This window comes from Quercus lobata, chromosome 1 (assembly GCF_001633185.2).
Source record: "Quercus lobata isolate SW786 chromosome 1, ValleyOak3.0 Primary Assembly, whole genome shotgun sequence".
NCBI lineage: Eukaryota > Viridiplantae > Streptophyta > Magnoliopsida > Fagales > Fagaceae > Quercus > Quercus lobata.
The window spans coordinates 23,021,620-23,027,773 of NC_044904.1; the positions used below are offsets into that span (position 1 = coordinate 23,021,620).

Consider the following 6,154-nt stretch of genomic DNA (forward strand, 5'->3'; position numbering starts at 1 on the left):
CTAAAATAAGATGAGACATTCTTTTAGCTCAAAAATCATATACATTACAAGAATAAGTGTTCTCATGACAATTTTTTTACGAGCACCATTGCAATTCTGATTTCAAAGTAGAGAACAACTGTAATAATAAGTTTTGCTTGTCTTCAATTATAATAAAAAAATTCCTTATGAACTCTCTTACTTAATTCATAGTGGCCATTGCCTATGTCTTACTTTTGTAACTTTTCTATGTGGTTGACAATCTAATTTAAAGAAAAATAAATAAATAAAATGTATAAAGTAAGTAATCCTTGGGGAAAAGAAACTAAGCATATAAAATTAGTACATAACTTTACATGGGCTCCAAGTCAAATTTGAGTAAATCTGCAAGTACAAAAAGTAGTTTCTTTCAAACTAAAGCAATCTAAAAATAAATTCACTTCGCTAGATGAAAACCGAAAAGTAAAAACAAAGGATTCCTAAAAGAAAGCTGGGCAGCAAGGCTTCAATGTAGAAAGTATAATTGTATCCACAAATGAAAGCATCATCAGACTTATTTTTCAGCTATCCATTGAAATATCCTTCTAGATTTTTGTAGTTGTGAAACCTTTCTCTCCACCTCTGCTCATTTTGCTTCTCTAAAGTCTGAACTTCTCCTGCATAATGATTGAATACCAAAACTAAATAATTTATGAACATAATATAAATATATATTCATCACACGATTAATACAAAATAGCATAAGTGAAATTTACAGTTATTAATAAACATCACAGGTGAACTCCAATATGTCTAAGCACTATCAATAACATGTCCAAGAATGAGTTATGATAATTAAATCAAGCTTTTCTAATGGTAATAAGCAAGTTTCATGAAGGTCTATACCAAAATTCTTTAAAAATGACAGTCTTTTCATTGGGAAATTTTATCAAACAATCGAAGTACAGAATGAATGAGCAAGGTTGTAAAGTCAATTGGCCATGAATTTTAAAATACCCAATACAAAAATAATTCAAGACACATCAGTCCATCAAATACTAACCATAATCATCAATGAGATCAACATGAGTATCAAAGGAAATCAAAGATAAGCAAACAAAAATAAAAATTTAAATAATAAACAATTAAGAATACCAATGGCAGAAAATTTTGTGGTAGAAGAAAATCTAGAAATTTCATCTGAGCAACAGAAAGGGAAAGTGGACTCACCCTTTCATTGCTTGAATCTTGGAGCAAGCAATATCATCCTTGTTGGAGGAACAACATACCACTCAGGTAATCTTTTGATACTACACCTGAGCAATGTGTTTGGCAAAGATGAGTTCAACATTAACAAAAGATGCATGCCACCCTTGCTTTAGGCCAAATATTTCTAGTAAACCATCATCAGCATGGGCCTCAACAAAGCCTCTCTGGTAATAAACCAAAAAAAAAAAGAGTAAAAGTAAGCATCCAACACTTGGAACCAACACTCTCTGAAAAGTATACTTTCACCAAGGAACCATCAATTTGACATTTGATTGTAGAACATACTTGCATATACGTAGTAACAAAGACCAAGTGGTTGAAAAACAAAAGAAAAGAAATAGGCATTTACCTGAAATATAGCTCCAAAGAAAAATAATAAAAGAACTTCATAACAAATTTATAAATAAAATAAAATAAAATAAAAAATCAATAAAGAAACAAAAGCTAAGCATTGCCTCCTTTCCAAACGGAGGAGGTGCAATTTGAGTACAACAAATGCATTTCCATAAGAAAATACATCCCTGAAAGAGCTGATAAGCTACATAAACTTACTTGCGAATTCTAGTAATACTCTCACAAGTACTTAGGCTTTAAATAAATGGAAACTACTAAATCAATAATAGACTCACTGCAAAACAGCAAATACTTCACTCAAAAAAAATAATAATAATAATCTTATAGCATTGCAAAATAAGGATTTGGCTTTGTCTTAGAAAGTTGGACAAGGATTTGGTAAGTTGTGGCCTAAGAAGCATTTAAACAAACACTTTATATGCAATAAAAAACATACCATGAGCCATGTTTTATATAACGACTCACCAGCCACAAGTTACTTCACAAAATTACAAATCCAACACCCAATTGGGTAACAATTGCAAATCCAAATCACATTGCAATCAAAACCCCAAATGGTAGATTTATCCCAAAAATATGAGATTCAAATCATCAATAATTACAGTATAAGAAATTACCACAAAAGATGATTTAAAAAAAATTGCACTACCGTTTATGCCTTTACGGATGGTATACCCGTGAATGAGGCTTGGAGCAATGGATTAGAAGAGGAAAGAGCTTGATAAGGACCATACAAAGAAGAGTCTGGAAGGGCTTTCGTTTTCATTTGGGCTAGATCGGTTTCGTTTTGAACGAATACCAATACAGCATCAGAGAAGGAACTGAACCAACCACAGCAAGGTGGCCGCACAGTGAACTTCCACGATGTTGACAGAGATGAGAGAGGAATAGCCCTTGGTACTTGAGCCACTATTCATGGGAAAGGAAGAGAGGAATTGTATGTAAGAGTCTGAGAGAAGGAAGGAGCGCCCCTGTTTTAAAATTAAAAGTGAAACTAAAAATTTCCTAACGTTAGCAAACGTTAACAGAGCAACCTGAGCTGGTAGTCCCGCTGAAGTAAGCAAGTTATTATGTGCTAGCATGCTCCTATTGGCTAGGAGTACAAGGTCAGCAGGCTGATCTTGAACTCCGGGACTACACAATAATTTTTTCAAATTTTTGGGGTTAACGAAGAAGTCTTATTAGTACACCATAAAGTTACTAGAGCTTATTGCATGTCGTTGGACAAAAAATGATAAAAGAAAAGACACCGTAAAGTTTTTAATGTTCGTGGCGCCATAAAGTTACCCATAATTTTGTAACTTATTCTTTGTTTATGTCATTGAAATTAAAATAAAATATTATTATTTATAACTTTTGACAACTCAAGCTTTGCTTATACAAAAAGTAATTGGTGTTCTAACTTGATAATAAGAACAATCATTATGAAGGGGTCGTTATAGATTTAAATTCTACTGTATTTATAAAAAATAAAAAATAAAAATATAACAATTTGGTGTAGATTAACTTATCTAATTTGAGTTAATCTATAATGACTACACATACATACATAGTGAATAAGGCAACACGCATATGTATAAGGATTAACGGGTACGTAAACATGTTAGACTACTTGCACAATTTTAATTTATTCTACAGAAAAATAACATTTTATAATTCTCGTAACATCTTTTCAATCCCTATAAATTAACTTCAAATATCTAGGATTCAATTTTTTTTAATTAATAAAAATTAATTTTTATCTCAATAACTCTACAATACATCCTTGATGTGTTATTTTTTCACCATAATTTTCAGGTGTCAAGTAAAAACAAAATCCTACAAAATGTTTCACATGGAGGGGATAGGGGCAACAAAGTCTTCACAATATTTGTAAATAATTTGATATAACTTGAGAACTTTCATTGCCAAATTATTAACTAAATTAAAAATTAATTTTAATTAAGCTATTCACAAGAATTTATGTAGAAAACAAATATTGTATAGAAAAATTATGAAACATAAACATACTTGAATCTGAAGTGGACACATCCAATGGAGGAGGAGGAGGAGGCTGATTATGGTCATGTGGAGGGTTATAGTCGGGGAACAAAGTCTTCTCATTATCTATAAGTAATATGAAACATCGTGAGAAATTTCCTTTGCCAATTTATTAACTAAATTAAAATTAATTTTCAATTCATCTATTTACGAAAGTTTATGTAGAAAATGTATATTATATAGGAAAACTAACAGACATACTCGAAAGTGAAGTGGACACATCCAACGGAGGAGGAGGGGGTTGACGAAAGGTATGTGGTGGATCGTAGTCAGGGAACAAAGTCTTCTCATTCTCTACAAATAAATTGAAATGTCATGAGAAATTCTCTTTGCCAAATTGTCAACTAAATTACAAATTAATTTCTATTCAACCATTTAGAACAATTTATGTAAAAAATAACTATTGTATAGAAAAATTATCAAACATACTTAAAAGTGAAGTGAACACATCCAATGGTGGAGGAGGGGGCCAGCGAAAGGTATGTGGAGGGTCATAGTTCGGGAACAAAGTATTCTCATTATCTGTAATTAACATGAATTGTCTTGAGAGAATGCCTTTGCCAAATCATTAAATAATTAAAATGGATTCCAACTTGACAACCCACAACAATTTATGTAGAAAAAAGATAATATATAGAAAAATCATCCAATGTACTTGAAAGTGAAGTGGACATGTCCAATGGAGGAGGAGGAGGCTGATAATAATCATGTGGTGGGTCATAGTCAAGGAACAAAGTCTTCTCATTATTTGTAAGTATCATGAAATGTAGTGAGAAATTTCCTTTGCTAATTTATGAACTAAATTAAAATTAATTTTTAATTCATTTATTTACAAAATTTTATGTAGAAAATGTATATTATATAGAAAAATTAACAAACAAACTTGAAAGTGAAGTGGACACATCCAATGGACGAGGAGGGGGTTGATTATGATCATGTGGTGGATCGTAGTCAGGTAACAAAGTCTTCTCATTCTCTGCAAATAAAATGAAATGTTATGAGAAATTCTCTTTGCCAAATTGTCAACTAAATTACAAATTAATTTCTATGCAACTATTCATAACAATTTATGTAGAAAATGGCTATTGTATAGAAAAATTAGCAAACATACTTAAAATTTATTATCGGTAAGAAACATGAATTTTTGTGAGAGAATGCCTTTGCTAAATCATTAACTAAATTGAAATGCATTCTCAACTTGACTACGTGGCGTACAACAATTTATGTAGAAAAAAGATAATATATAGAAAAATCATCAAATGTACTTTAAAGTGAAGTGGATATGTCCAATGGAGGAGGAGGAGGCTGATTATGATCATGTGGTGGGTCATAGTCAGGGAATAAAGTCTTCTCATTCTTTGCAAATAAATTGAAATGTTATGAGAAATTCTTTTTGCCAAATTGTTAACTAAATTACAAATTAATTTCTTTTCAACTATTTAGAACAATTTAAGTAGAGAATGGCTATTGTATAGAAAAATTATCAAACATACTTAAAAGTGAAGTGGACACATCCAATGGTGGAGGAGGAGGCCAGCGAAAGGTATGTGGAGGGTCATAGTCGGGCAACAAAGTAATCTCATTACCTGTAAATAACATGAATTGTCTTGAGAGAATGCCTTTACCAAATCATTGACTAAATTAAAATGCATTCCTACTTGACTACCTGCAACAGTTTTTGTAGAAAAAAGATAACATATAGAAAAATCATCAAAAGTACTTGAAAGTGAAGTGGACACGTCCAATGGAGGAGGAGGCTGATTATGATCATGTGGAGGCTCATAGTCAGGGAACAAAGTCTTCTCATTATTTCTAAGTAACATGAAACGTAGTGAAAAATTTCATTTGCTAATTTATTAACTAAATTAAAACTAATTTTCAATTCATCTATTTACAAAAGTTTGTGTAGAAAACGTATATTATATAGAAAAATTAACAAGCATACTCAAAAGTGAAGTGGACAAATCCAACGGAGGAGGAGGGGGCTGATTATGATCATGTGGTGGATCGTAGTCAGGGAACAAAGTCTTCTCATTCACTGCAAATAAAATGAAATGTCATGAGAAATCATCTTTGCCAAATTGTCAACTAAATTAAAAAAATAAAAAATAAAATTCTCATGATTCTCTTCTGTATTATGGAGACGAAAGTCTGTTCAACATTGTTACGAATGTAGCATGCATACCCAAAGGGAATTGGCATGCGAAGCACACTGTGGTAAAGCTAAGCAAGAGGAAGAAACACAACTGCTCTTGACAATCCATCCCTCTCTTACAAAAAGCCTGAAGCTAGTACATGAAATCTTGTAATGACAACCCGTATTTATATAGGAAAAATGATGTCTATTGACTATTTGTCTTGACAACTGGTCTACCATGATTACCGGCTGAATAGTTTCTACCCTAAAACCTAATAGTCGCTAACCCATGCGATGCACGGATTAGTTGTAAAAAAAATTTAATTTTAAATTTGCTTAAAGTTATGATCACTTGAAAAAATAAGTTACAATTTAAGAGGTAAAAAATACTAACAC

At 31.6% G+C, this 6,154-nt stretch overlaps 1 long non-coding RNA gene across 2 annotated transcripts; it reads right to left on the reverse strand.

The window, feature by feature from the left end:
• Nucleotides 1-284: 284 nt before the first annotated feature.
• On the reverse strand, nucleotides 285-2,601 carry LOC115988513. 2 transcript variants are annotated; one of them, XR_004091580.1, is made up of 3 exons: nucleotides 2,257-2,601; nucleotides 1,189-1,391; nucleotides 285-635 (listed from the first exon to the last, which is right to left on the reverse strand). It is a non-coding gene; the product is annotated as an uncharacterized LOC115988513 (long non-coding RNA). The 2 variants fall into 2 exon arrangements; XR_004091566.1 differs by having other exon boundaries at nucleotides 2,231-2,601.
• Nucleotides 2,602-6,154: the final 3,553 nt, after the last annotated feature.